Here is an 8,343-nt window from a genome sequence, read left to right on the forward strand (position 1 = left end):
TATATATATATATATATATGTATATATATATATATATATATACATATACATATACATATATATATATGCATATATATAGTCATAGCTAGCTAGCTAGATAGAGAGATACATACATACATAGATCATATATATATGTATACATATATGTGTTTGTGTGTGTGTGTATGTGTGACCGTGCGTTTGTGTATGAAGTGGGGTGAGTATAAAGGAAGCAAGTATGTACGCACAAAATAGATATGAAAATGGACAGTTACAAGAATCTAATTTACATAAATGGATAGATACAAGATGCAAAGATAGATAGGAAGAATATACGGATGTATGGGTTGATAGATAAATAGGATTTACATGAATATAAATGCAAAACATTAAACTGTACTTAAAAATGAAAGGAAAAAAAGTTAACATTTATAAATTTGCTTAATGCAACATTAGATTGAAATCGATGACATGAATAAGAAAATTAATCATATGACATGTAGAAAAATCTATTGTTAAACAGTGTAAGAAAATGCAGTGAAATATTATTTCATTTTTGTTTGTTCCTGCATTTGAAAAGTGATGCAAAAAAATATATGTTCACTGAAGTCCAAAATATTCTATGAAATACTTGTGTTTGTATATTTGTGTAGAAATCTATCCGTTGAATTCATTTACGGTGGTAACGTAAACAAGCAGATTTAATAGGCAATAAATTCAACCGAAATATTTCTTCAAATGATATTTTCACAAAAAAAAATAACTTTCGCTGTAGAATGTATGGTACGTTACAAATGAAAAATATACAGAAAGTCCATCCTCTCTTGGATAACTTTTTTTGTTTTTATAGTTATATTTATAAAAGCAAAAAACATTTTAAAAAAATTATTCTATTGAAAATAAGAAGCGTCCTCGTTTTATGAATCTACCATTGCACTATTTCCCCTTCTTTCTACAGATTCCTGCATATGTATGTGTATATTTATATGTATAGATACACACACACATAAATATGCATATATATATGCACATATTTGCATGTATGTTTCTGTGTGTTTGTATGTAGGTGTATGTGTATGCACAATTCCAGCATGTAGTTATCTTTACGAAATACAACGATGAAATTAAACGTGTAAAACATCTATTTGTATATATGCATATATATGTCTAATTTTGTATATATATATATATATATATATATATATATATATATATATATATATATATATATATACAGATAGATAGATAGATAGATTTATGCATATACATACAATATATATGTGTGTGTGCACGCATGCATGTATGTATGCATGTATGTATGCATGTATGTATATATGTATATATCCAAATGGTTACCCTGTAATCTTCAATGTATTTTCAAAAGGATTAATCTAGAATTTAACCTACTCGTATTTCAATAGAAACCAAGCTAACAAATCTCTTCACTATCATTAAATATATAATTTCATGCTTAGACTGACGCCATCCTGTCTTCCTCTAAAACGATTGGTTTCTATATTCTATATCCATATCAAAAATAGCATTAAGTTTTCCATATTCGTGTAGCGCACCATTAAATTAACTTCATATAGAATATGAAATCGAAATCTGTTCCAGTGATGTGCTACTTGTCACTTCTATATAACAAGTTACAAAATGATATTTCATCCTGTCACAAATGGTTTTACGTTGTTGTTGAAAAAAACTCTTATTTTGCTCAAGTAAAACAAATTTGATTATATCGCAAAATTTTTGATGAATCGACAAATTTGCATTTGATAAATTTACAAATATGACAACACAAAATAGACAGAGCTTAATATCAGATAGACTTTCTTCCAGGAGTTATAAGCTTTACTTTCGAAAGTAATTTTTTTTAAATTCTCTCAATCGGAGTCACTGTAAATATTAAGTGTTCTACGCATAATTTGTTAAATGCCTGACAAAATTCATAGGGCGTATTATAAAATTACTGTTTGGTTTAATTTTACTAAATAAAAATATTCAGCTGTATGTGTGTACTACGTATTATTTAAACTAAACAAGAAACGAAATTACATTTTTTCCTGACACAAAGAGCTACATGTTCTTGTTTAAATACCCGTTTTGTGCGTGTGAAGAAAACCTGTTTTTTTTTTCAAAATTTGTAATCTAATCTAAAGATATAGGTTTCCGCCGCTGTCCGGAAAGGATCGATGGACCACGCCTTCGCGGTCCGTATTCGTACTGAAAATCGAGATCGAATATTACTCCATAATATAGAAAGAGCCTAACGTCGCATTTGTTTCCTTCTAAGATTTATCTATTGCATATAAAGATAAAATCGTTTCAGTTTGACCCAATAAAAGTCACATTTCACAACTTATATGTGAATTACCAGATAGGGTTCATAAGGTGGAATATGAAACTACAGTGTTGTTAAATTTCACCGGATCAAAGAACTCAATTCAAATTAGAGTTTATAGGATATTGTAATTACAATAAGACAATGGTATTACTGATGCAACTCAAGTCTTACTTTCTTAGCTAGGGAATTCGTACATCGTTTTGACTCAACGAAGCATATCTTCATCGGCAGCATTTGTCAGGCAAGTTACGAGAAGTAAGAAATGCGCGTTATTTATCAGGATAATGTAAGAAATGCTTGCTGAAATCTCTTGGAATGTGAAGTGTGTTGTTGCAGCTAGGTTACCTGTAAGCTCTTTATCTTTATACGAAAGTATATAATTTTCTTGGAAGATAGTCTATACATTTTTTGGTGGGTACGTATATTCATAAACATATATGTGTTGATATTCGTACGTACGTAACTTCACTATCAGACACATTTTCCACGTGAACATAAAAATGCTCTACATATTTATTTCTTTATTGGCCACAGGGTGCTAAACATAGAGAGAACAAACAAGGACAGACAAAGCGATTAAGTCGATTTCATCGACCTCAGTGCATGACTGGTACTTATTTAATCGACCCCGAAAGGATGAAAAGCAAAGTCGACTTCGACGGAATTTGAACTCAGAACGTAACGGCAGACGTAATACCGCTAAGGATTTCGCTCGGCGTGCTAACGATTCTGCCAGCTCGCCGCCCTAAAAACGCTCTACATATGCGATACCTCACAGTCACTCCACTATTTCGAACACTCATAACATCGGGAGCGTAGAGTCATACTCAGTTTGGTGCTCACAACATAGTATATAATCTCAGAGAAACTGGTCAGTGTAGATCTGGAGTGTTGTATCTGGTTGTAGGTAGGTATAGTCAATTATCTGGTTAAATGTGTAAGGATAGAGACAACTAAACGATATGAATGATAGAAGTGCTGGTGACGTAGCTATATTTGAATGTGATGACCGACCAAGGCCTTGTGAGTGGGCTTGGTAGACGGAAACTGACAGAAGCCCGTCGTATGTGTGCTAAGAGAATAAGTCCTTGGATCGATTTCTTCGACTAAAACCCCATTAAGTCCGTGCTCCAGAATGGTCGCAGCCAAATGACTGAAACAAGTAAAAGAATAAAAGAATACAATCATATAAATGCATGTATCGATAGAAAGAGTGAAAGAGAAGGAGAAAGTAAAAGTGTCAGAAAAAGAAGAGAGAGAGAGAGAGAGAGAGAAAGGAAGTGAGAAAGGAAGAGAGGAAGAAGTTTAACGTAGGTGAGGGATTAGTAGGGAGAGAAATATTCAGTGTAATTCAATTGAACAGAGTCAGTCGTATTATCGTGACAGACATTTCCCCCCTTGATGTGAGTGTATCGAACTTTTGAAAGTTTAACTCACCAGACGATAGATAACTCGACATAGCAAAAACAGTTCAATAATGTATTTAGAAATCGGGTAATATTTCGACCAAACGTTATATAATAATAACCAAATGATTCAATTAGTCTTCTTCAGAGCATTGATCAGCTACGGTGCTGGTAGACTGCTGGTAGCTCTTCAAGCTATTTAAACTAATTACTAAAACTTCAACTGTGCAACCCATCATGTAAAATTTATTCGTTTGCCTTCTGAAAACAAACACAATTTGTCCAGTTTGCCGGTTTTTCTCTTAAATATCTTTATTAATATAAATGGTTTGATATATTTGAAGTATGCCACTGTTAGTGTCCTTGACTAGCGGAAAGTAAGTTGATGTGATGTACGAAGAGATATTGGCTTTGTGGTTGGAGTATATCAGACGTTAGTCGCTCGAAGATGCCAGTTTATATACCGCTTAACGTACATCTCTGTCTATATGAACGTATACAGACATTCACACACACAAATATATACATACATACACATACTTGTATAAACATGTGTGCGTGTCTGTGTGTGTGTGTGTGTGTGTGTGTCTGTGTGTGTGTGTATATATACATATGTATGTATTATGTATGTATGTATTTACGTATGTATGTATGTGTGTGTATATATATATATATATGTATGTGTGTGTGTATATGTGTGTGTGTGTGTGTGTGTGTGTGTGTGTGTGTGTGTGTGTGTGTGTGTGTGTGTGTGTGTGTGTGTGTGTGTGTTTAGACGTAAGCAGACCTCATATTTTTCTACTTGTTGCAACATCCTGTACACTTGAACAGAACTCATTTCTCACACTCATCCCTCTGCACTGGTCATTTTCTTTAACTAGCTCATTATACAACGCACTTACAAAACAACGTTTCTTGAGGTTAGCCAGCGTTGGCGAAAAGTCATCGCTGAATCAAGGATTCCTTTTCAGAACAAAACAATTATTTGCTAGTACCCAATCGCTGATGTATGCAATTTTAAATAAACCAACACGGAGCTCTTTCCCAAGTAATTGAAACAAATGACACACACGTGCTACATACATCCAGGTGAACACTCTTTACTCATTTGCAAACATTTCACCACAGTCACATTCCAGACCAAAAGGGAGGTTCTCCTAGGCTTGATCTACTAACAATAGCAGATTATCATTTTAATCACAACTTGGTATATAAAATATATACACTAAACGTTGTACATAAACACTCATGATAACCCAATAATTTCAGTCATTAGCAGTGCAATTTCAATGTGTGTGTGTGTGTGTGTGTGTGTGTGTAATATATATATATGGGAGGGAGAGAGTGTGTGTATGTGTGTGTGTGTTTGCGTGTGTGTAGAATTATTAACGTTTTATAGTATGAAAAGTAAATGTAGATATGTGTGTATGTGTGTATGTGTACATATGCATTCATATCTACAAATGCATTTCATCATGTATACATATATAAATGTGCATGCGTATGCGTTGTTGCGCGCATTTTATGTGTTACAGACAGATAAAAGAAATAGATATATTAATGTGTAGATGCAAGGTGAAATTGTATCTAGTTGTAAAACGGTGGATACGTAGATAGATGAATAGGACCTACAAGAAAATAAATGAGAAATGTTAAGCTGCACTGTATGAAGAAAGAATATTAATTCCCTTTTATACGATAGTTAATGTAATATTACATTTAAACAGATTATATAAAAAAAATTAACTACATAACACATAGAACATCCATTATCCGTTATTAAATACTGTAAGAATATGGAAGAGATAAAGATTTTATCTATCTTCGTTTCGTCTTTCATCTCTACAGTAAAAAAAATATACATGGTCACTGAATTCAAAAACATTCAATGAGAAATTATAAATCTATGAGATTTTCAGTTGAATACATTTTAGAATAACGTATCGAAACAATGTAGCAATGATGGGCAATAATATAAACCGATGATTTCTGCAAATGGTATGCTTCATAAAAAAGGAACTTTCCACATACAATATAACATTAAATAATTGAATAATATCAAGTAATGTATCCTTTTTACAATTGTCGGATAGCTTTCTATAATATTTATACATACGTAGATACGTATATACATATATGCATATATACATATATGTCTGTGTGTGTGTATGTGTGTATGTGAGTGTGTATGTGTTCAGTGAATAAACTGGAAAGCGACTTTGCTTTGTTATGACAATGGTAGACGTTGACTATAGTAGCTCTTACGCAATATGATGCCCGACATGAAGAAAATATACGAGCTTTTACGAGTTTTAAAAGACTAATTAAAAGATTATATATAAATAAGTGTGTGTGTGTGTGCGTGTACACATATGCATGTGTATGTATGGGTGTGTAGTCGTCTAAGAAACCGTAAGTTATAAAATATATGCATGAGCATATTTTTCATGGAGTGGGTACATGAACCAAAGTATACGGTATTATAGATGCGCACTGGTATTATAAAATGATGTTAAATAATGGTTGTTAAGTAATGCCGCACACTTTTAAACGTAACAGAGGGAATAAATATGGCGACTGCTCTCCGGTATTGAAGGTTTCAGAAAAATGTTATATCCGGTTTCTGAGACCTGTAAAATTAAATAAAACCACGAAACCAAGCTGTGGGTAGCGAACAAAGTGTAGCGTTTCGTGGCCAGAAAATATCCGAGAAGTTGGATCACATCTAGTTTCCCATTGTTTTATTGTCATAAAATAATACCAAATAAACTAAAGGAAATAAATACTGAGGATACAACCACATTTCACAAAAGTGAGGCCTTCTGCTCACATCTAGCTGAGACTATTTCTCATCTTTATATCAATATAAATCGATATAGTGTCACACACACACACGTGTGTGCGTGTCTGTGTCTGTGTATGTGTGTGGGAACGGGTATGAGAACCTGTGTGTATGTGTAACGTGTTTTGCAGACGCTCCGTCACATTCGGCACACAAATACAGTTTTACCCGATTTTACGACGGAAAAATTGTTATTGGAAGTTACCTCACGCTCGTTGTTATTCATTCCTGGAATAAGAAGATGGGAAACGAACTCATGAAATACACATCCATTCTTTCAAGCTGACTCTCTAGATCTGCCACTTTTAGAATGCTATCATGCTTAGTATTCATACCCTTAATTGTCTTTTGGAATGACAGTAAATACAAGACACATCGCAGCGTATTGTCTCAGTTAAGTGTTACCTGAGATAGTTTCAGTGTTTTAGCAATCAGTAGTATACGATGAGGTGTTACAGATCCATATATACAAAACTTACCTTCTCAGTATTCATAGTTCCCACTAGACTTCGTATTATATATCGTTTTAACGATGTTTCCAAATTATATCTCGTTTTAACGATATTCCTAAGTACATGTACGATCCCATTAATGGTCAATAAATAGTTTATTACAGTTCATTACACATTTTATGTTGCAGATCCGATACATTTGAAAATGTAATAGCACACTTCTTAGTAAAGTTTCAAACCATACATTGTCTAAATAATTTTAATAAACCTCTCGAGGTAGCAGATTATAAGTTTTTTCATCAGAATTTAATTTGCATTCACTTAACAAGAAATATCTTCAAACGAAACATACGATTTGATATTAAATTTTGTAGTACTTCCAATGTTTATCTGTAAAACTAGAAAAAAATCCATTCAAGAAATGAAGGTATCTATTGAAAATATTGACTTATACTGCATGCAGATAAGGAAAGTTCTTCTAAATGAATATAATTTAGAATCTCTCTAAATATTTGTCTCTAGAATTAAACGACAGATATCTAAAAAGAGGTAATGAAGAGTCAGCCAGCTTTAGCATTGATTATAAAGGCACTATATAAAGTGATATAAAACAGCGAGAGGAAGTCCTGTATTATCTCGAAAATATGTATGCATATATCTGTATGTATGTAACAACAAGCATATTATGTATATATATATATATATATATATATATATATATATATATATATATATGCAAATATCTGACAGATGAAACTAAGGAAAGAGAAAAGGAGCCATAAATAAATTTATACACACGCACATAGATTCACCACCAACGACACACACACAAACATACACACAAACACACACACATACACACGCATAAGCACACCGAATCATAAAGACCCAGCCTCATGTATCTGCTAATACAGACATATACAAAAATATATCTGTGCAAATATGAAGGGAAAACTATCTCGTTTTACATAATGCTAAACGTTGTCACCATACCAACGTAATAATCTTATACAAGTATTCTTCCAAATCTCCTTGGTAGGACAATTAACACGAAGTCCATTTTAGCAATTAAATTTGATACTCAATCAAGTCGTTTCCTGGTTTGTCCAGGCATATTTCAAATCGTGAAACCCACACTCTCACTATGTACACACCAATATTGAAAGCGTTAAGCATATGAACTATAATCACGTGCTATTTCATTGACTCACATTAACACATTCAATTAATACTTCCACTCTCCCTTTACCGCCTCACACTTTCTCTCTCTCTATATGTATATATATATGTATATGTGAATATATATATATATATATA

At 32.7% G+C, this 8,343-nt stretch overlaps 1 long non-coding RNA gene across 1 annotated transcript in view; it reads left to right on the forward strand.

Annotated features, from left to right (window-relative positions):
- Positions 1-8,343, forward strand: part of LOC128250039 (uncharacterized) — a 402,283-nt gene that overhangs the window by 263,699 nt on the left and 130,241 nt on the right. The window lies entirely within an intron of this gene.

The sequence above is a fragment of the Octopus bimaculoides genome, chromosome 19 (genome assembly GCF_001194135.2).
Source record: "Octopus bimaculoides isolate UCB-OBI-ISO-001 chromosome 19, ASM119413v2, whole genome shotgun sequence".
NCBI lineage: Eukaryota > Metazoa > Mollusca > Cephalopoda > Octopoda > Octopodidae > Octopus > Octopus bimaculoides.